Consider the following 6,985-nt stretch of genomic DNA (forward strand, 5'->3'; position numbering starts at 1 on the left):
TCTTTAAATCATCATCCATCCAGGTAGGTAGCTGTCCCACGGGCGGTGTGTGTCTGAGAGGCTGGAAAGTGGGGCTTCTGGGTTCTCAGGCTAGCCCAGGTAAAGGCTCCGGGGCAGAGCTGAGTCTCGCCAGCAGACACAGGGGTGCCACTGGAAGGGAAAACTATTTTAGTTCTGGATTTTTTTTAAAAAAAAGACAGGATCTTATGTAGCCCAGGCTGGCCTGGAACTCACCATGTAGCAGAGGATGACCTTTAACTTCTGACTCTTTTTTTTTTAATATTTATTTATTTATTATGTATACAATATTCTGTTTGTGTGTATGCCCGCAGGCCAGAAGAGGGCACCAGACCCCATTACAGATGGTTGTGAGCCACCATGTGGTTGCTGGGAATTGAACTCAGGACCTTTGGAAGAGCAGGCAGTGCTCTTAACCTCTGAGCCATCTCTCCAGCCCCCTAACTTCTGACTCTTGTACTGGAATGTCAGGCAAGCACTCTGCCCATTGTCTTGGCCCCAAGAAAATATTTTCCTTTCTTACTTATTTTTTTTATTTGAGTCAGGGTCTCACTACATGGACCTCATTTTCCTGGAGCTCACTTTGTAGAGCAGGCAGATCTCGCACCCAAACAAACAAAAGGCAGGTACGGTGGCAAGTGCCTGTCATCCCAGTACTGGGGAGATGGAGGCAGGAGGTCATCCTTAGCTACTTGTGAGTTTGAGCCAGCCTGAGCTACAGGAGGCCCTGGCGGGGCACAGGAGGTGGAGAGGGCTGTGTTTAACTCTGGTGGCTCCCCACACGCTTAGGCAAATGGCCTCTCTTCCTTCTCTACACTGGGGTGGGGCCTGCATAGCCACTATCCTAGAGAATCTCAGCCAGGCCTGGGGACGTGGGCGACTGGGAACTCCCAGCAAGATGTGTGGAGGCCAGGGGGACCTTGCAGGACCCAAGATGTGTCAGAGCCTATGTCCTGGACCGGAGTCCACAGTGCAGAGAAGCTGGCTGGAGTCTAACTTCAGTCTTGCATGCTGTAGTTGTCTTTCTGATAGTTCCTTCCCTAATGGGGTCTTTAGCTGCTCTCCCTCTCCTGCGGCCTCACTGGAAGGCAGACCTAAATTCTCTTATCTGGGGTGAACGGTGGGAGACTGAAGAGGGTCCCCCAAATGAGTGAGGTCGGTCGCCTTGTACCCCGATTTTGCAGCAGTCAGAAGCCGCCCTGGGATTGCCCGGCGGGTGGTGTGGGAGAGGACGTGGCGGCAGGGGCAGTTATCCCCACCGGTTCCTTAAAAAAAAAAAAATCACCGCAGTTTAGGCAGCACCCCCACTCGCAGTAGCCTGCCACGTGGGCCGGCGTCTGTGGTGCTGTCCCCTCCCGCGGGCTGCAGGGCCTGGGCTCCTGGGCTCTGGTTTCATTTCGTTGCCGCGGTTTCAGTTTCAAGCTGTGGAGAGAGAAGGACCCAGAGGGACAGAGCCGGGACAGCAGGTGCAGAGCGCTCGCCCGTGCCCCCGGCCCACCCGGTGGCACTCAGCTCGCCAGCCAAGCTCGCCCCCCACCCCACACACAGCCTTCCGCGCCAAGGTTACGGGGTCAAGGTCAAACTCTCCCCACGCGGCTGCGCTGAACCGGAGAGACTAGTCACCTGAGGCCCAGGGTCGTCCCGTAAGCGGGTCGGGTGGGCGGGGTGCTGGGGAACCCACCCAGTGACTTATCTAGGAAGTGTGGCCGCCTCCCCCCCCCACCCGAAAGTCCCTTTCCCACCCAGTGGGAGGGGCGGGGCAACGTCCCGAGCAGAACAGGATGTGGGTCACCAAAGTGTCCCAGCCTGGGACACCGTCCGTCGGTCCAGAGTCCACCGGGACCTGACGCAGCTCAGGACTGTCCCCAGCAGCCCGCGGTCCAGAAAGGCCGGGCTTCTAGAAAGACCCTCACTCAAAACACACACAGACACACAGACGACACTCACACACACACAGTCATACAGCTACAGACACACACAGAAACACAGACACTTACACACTGACACACATTCACACAGAGAGACACACAGACACACACAGTCACACAGCTATAGACACACACAGAAACACAGACACACACACTCCTCATACACACATTCACACACACACAGTCACACACACAGCTACAGACACACACAGAAACACTCACATGCATAGAGTCTCACACACATACACACACACACATACACACACACACACTCAGCACCTGTGTCCCAGACCGGGTGTTTGCTCGCTCGGGCGCCCACCCCGCCCCACCCCCACGTCCTTTCCTGCAGGTGGGGACTGGGCTGGCCTGCCTACCTGTTCCCCGGCCTTGGGGACAGACACACCCTTGGGTAAGCCTGGCGGGCAGCCAGGGACAACACGCCCACGTACCTGAGTGCCCTAGCGCCCCCGTGGGGCTTGATCACTCCTGGACAGGTGCTGTGTCAGGTGAAGGTGTGACTGGCCACCTGGGGGACGACACCGCCTGTGCAGTGTGAGGTCAAGCGGGTGGGCGGGGCTTTGCTGAAAGGCTCCACGGAGTGAGCAGAGCTCACTATTTACTCTCTAAACACTCAGAACTCCATCAACACATTTTCACACGTCCTCAGGGTGGCACAACGACTCCAGAACATTCTGTCTCCCTCAATGGAAGCCTTGATTCCCCACTCCCAGCATAGACAGGCAAGAAGACCTGAGTTCGAATTGCTGGCACCCACAGAGAAAGTTGAGGAATGACAGCCCCTGCCTTTGTTCCCAGGGAGGCGGAAACAGGATTCTTGGGACTCACTGGTTGGCCTGGACGGATCAGTGTCAAGTTCAGGTTGGAGGGTGAGGAGGAGGAGCTCTACCAGTCTGGGACCGGAGCATAACCTTTTGAAGTCTCATAAAGATGGGTCCTCTGTGAGTTCCAAGTCAGCCTGGGATACATAGTAAGATCGTGTCTCCATCGATAGCAAACACATAAATGCACACATATTCACACACATCCATATGGAAGAACTGAGCTCAGTATTTGTCACGTGCAAAGGTGGTCCATCTCCTGTAAGTTAGATAACCAAATAAATAGGAACACAAAAACTATAGAAAACTGTCCAGTGCAGGAGACAGGGCCCCTGACAAACCCTCCTAGCTGGGCTGGTTCAGGAGGACCCCAGCAAAAGTGAGGACAGACAGGAGCTGCCTCTGGGGCTCACTGAGACATAGGAGGAAGAGTGACGGGGTGAGAAGTGGGGAGGCGTCTACACCACGCTGGGGCTTCCTCCTGCACTTCCGGCTCTTTCTTGTGGGCTGTGGATCTGAGACAGCACACCTCCCTTGAAGTTCCAAGCATGAGACACGGGGCTGCCCGCTCACTCTCTGAACCCTTCTCTTCCAGGAGAGCCCAGCTCCCATGAAACCGAGGCCCTAAGAGCCTGCTTCCCTGCATAGTGGGTCACAGGGCCCCATGTGGAACAACAGAACAAGCAAAGGCTGAGGTCTGGGACACAGTAAGAGGGCATCCCAAGGAGAAGCAGGGAATGGGTATCAAAGAGCTGAGTCCCCAAGAGGCCACTGAGCTGGCTAAGCAGCTGAAGGTGCTGTAAACAGGCATGAAGACCTGAGCTTGACATGGTAAGGGGATTCCAAGAGTCGTCCTGCAATAAATACATAGACAGACAGACAGACAGATAAAATGATAATAACCAGCTGTTAGGATACTTGTGACTCTTGCAAAAGACCCAAATTTGGTTCCCAGCATCTACATCAGAGGCTCACAACCACCTGTAATTCTAGCTCCTGGGATCTGATGCCCTCTTCTGGGCACTGCAGATGTGCACAAACACACATAACTAAAAACAAAAGACCTCCAAAAAAAAAAAAAAACCCAAAAGTTTCCCCAAGGTCTGAGGAAGTCTGTGGAAGGGATGTGGGCATAGGTCAGCTGCCCGGGGACCACCCCATCCTGGGCCCCAAGGTCTGAGGGAGTCTGTGGGAGGGACGTGGGCACAGGTCTGCTGCCCAGGGACCACCCAACTCCAGGCCAGAGTCTGCAAGAAAACTCTGTTATCCTCGATTCAGGAGAAACATATCCTGTGGCTGTGACTTGTAGACTTGCCATCAGTCATGTGCAGGGTCCACACACGGATGACAGACATGTGGTACCATGCTATTACTTTTTCTTTTCTTTTTTTATTTTGAGCCAGGTTTCCTCTGTGTAGCCCTGGTTGTCCTGGAACTCACTCTAGACCAGGCTGAACTCAAACTCAGAGATCCACCTGCCTCTGCCTCCAGAGTGCTGGGATTGAAGATGTGCGCCATCACTGCCCGGCTCTGCAATTATCTCGATTTGTTTGTGTGTGTGCACAGAAGCTGCCTGGCTGGTGAGCAGAGGGGTCCTCCTGCCTCAGTCCCCATGGTGCCTGGTTTTCTGAGGGTCTGCGAGTCCACGACTTCACATGCACTTCACAGACCAGGTCAACTCACCAATCCCTATTTTATTTTCTGAAACAGGGGCTCTCTCCATAGCATAGCCTGGCCTAAATTATAGGCCAGTATCAATAGCCATCTAGGAGGCTTTCTCTTGGCACTGGAATGCCCACCACAGGGCAGGACCAGCACCATAGCCAACTTTTTTGGGTTTTTTTTTGGACAGGGTTTCTCTTGTGTAGCCCTGGCTGTCCTGGAACTTGTTCTGTAGACCAGGCTGGCCTTGAACTCACAGAGATCCGCCCGCCTCTACCTCCTAAGTGCTGGGATTAATGATACAATGATACACACCAAAACACCGACCCCCTCCCCCCCAGGCCCAGGTAAGGTCCCATGTAGCCACAGTTAGCTTCCAGGTCAGTGTGCTCCACTCTTTAAGGACAGGGAAACTGAGGCAGGCAAGGTGCCAGGTTTTCCTCAGGTTCCTGAACTGTGAGGCCTCAGCTTGATATTCAACCCCCTCCCCCCTTACACCTCTACCTGCCCAGTGAACAAGAGCCACTGTGTGGGCACAGCTACTTTGCAGGTGACAGCACCAGGCATTGCCCGGTGAGACAGGCTCCTCCCTCACCTGCCCATTGTTCCGAGAGACCCACCGCTGGCCCTACAGACCCCTCCTTTCACCAGAAGCTGGTAGAAACCAGAGCCCCGCTGTCACCCCTCTCTGGAGTCACGGTAACACAGGCATGGCTTGCACCTGTGCCCGGAGCCACTTGGCCTGTGGATGCAGGTGCCTAAGAGGTGACTAGCCTGCTCTGGGAAGACAGGGAAGAGGGAGCCAGCAGTAGCCTGTCTTCTGTAAAGCTGCTGATGCCCATAACTGGGTTCTGGTGGTGGTGGCAGCTGCTGTCCACCTTCCAGAAGGTTCCAAGATGCTTCTCCCTGTGTACCTACACCGTATTGGGTATCAGTCTGGACACACAGACTTGGGAGCACTGGCCAAGGAACACCACTGCTCTGAGATGCTGAGAAACATCCCTGGTACTCCCAGGCAAGAACTGTTCTGCATATGTCCCACGTCCCTAGCTGTGGTGGAGGGCCCCAGCGTGTCAGCTGTCTTACAGCTGGGGGTGACAACACAAGCTACATGACCCCTTCTCGGCTTCCTGTCACATAGCTGAGGCTAACCTCTGAGCTCACCACGTATGTTAACCAGGGCATAGAACCCAATCCCCCAGCCTCTGCATCCCAACAGCTGGGAGGACAGGCGAACGCTGCCACTGCAGCTGGTTCTTGGTCTCGGGTTATTGCCCGAGACTATCTCACTTTGTAGGCTGGTCTCAAACTTGTAACAATCCTCCTGCCTCAGTTTTCCTAGTGCTGAGAGCCACCCCATCCAGCAGACCCCAGGTGTATTTCCTGGGCACCGCACCTGGCTGGGTAGCCCTGGGTGACCACCTGCCTCTGCATCCAAACACAGGATGGCTGGATGCTGAGCACCCAGGACCCTCCAAACACCTAGTGTTCAGGTCCACATGGCCACGCCTGACTTAGCTGTGCACTTGGGATCTGAACTCAGGTCCCTAGGCCTGCCTGCACAATTATGGACCCCAAGTCCAGTCAAGGCTAAGGCAGTGGATGGGGATAGTGCAGCGAGTGAGACATGGGGACAACCAGCCAGTGGTGTCCTGAGGCAGCAGGCCGGGTGTCGGCCAAGGCAGGTGGATGTGCTGAGTGGCTTGTGTCACTGCTCTCTGTGGAGGGCTGGGCACAGGACAGTAGAGGAAAGGCTGGTTCATACAGTACATTCCAGGTTAGGAGACACATTTTAAATAAAACAGGGTCCAGCAGCAGTCACACAGACTACTGGTGGTCCAGGTGCTCCTGACCAAATGCTTTAGAGTGCTGCTAGGGACTTGGGGTCTACCCCCAGCACTGAGGAGGTGGGGGGCAGTATGAGGTCACAAATTAGCCTAGGCTACCCCTGTCTCAAAAAAGATTAATTGCCAGGGTGTAGTGCACACCTTTAATTTGGCACCAGGGAAGGCAGGCAGATCTCTGTGAGTTCAAGGTCAACCTGGTCTATATAATGACAGCCAGGCTATGTGGAGACCCTGCATCAAAAGCAAACCAAAAAAAAATCAAAACTGCACACAGGAGAAACACGTGGAGAAGAAAGGCTGCTAGCTATGGCTCATGCCTACCTCTGCATTATTCAGGAGGCTGAGGCAGGGGAAACTCCATCTCTAGGCTAGCATAGACTGTAGAGACCTTGTGTCTCCAACACAAAGGCAGGCTTGGGAGGCAGATCTCTCTGGGCTCAAGGCCAGCACAGTCTACAGAGCAAGTTCCAAGAGAACCAGGGCTATACAGAGAAATCATGTCTGGAAAAACAAACAAGAAAACACAAACCTGTAAGATCCCGATGCCTGGTGTGCTCTCACTATGGAACACAGGCTAGCCTAGAATGTGCCATTCTCCTGCCTTAGCCTTCCCACAAGATTCACAGCAGTGAGGTGGAGGGATGTCCCATCTCCCTTTGTACTGTATACTCCGTTTCTTGGCCCCTCTCGG

This window comes from Alexandromys fortis, unplaced genomic scaffold, assembly GCF_014885135.2.
Source record: "Alexandromys fortis isolate MF-2015 unplaced genomic scaffold, M_Fortis_MF-2015_v1.1 scaffold_221, whole genome shotgun sequence".
Taxonomy (NCBI): domain Eukaryota; kingdom Metazoa; phylum Chordata; class Mammalia; order Rodentia; family Cricetidae; genus Alexandromys; species Alexandromys fortis.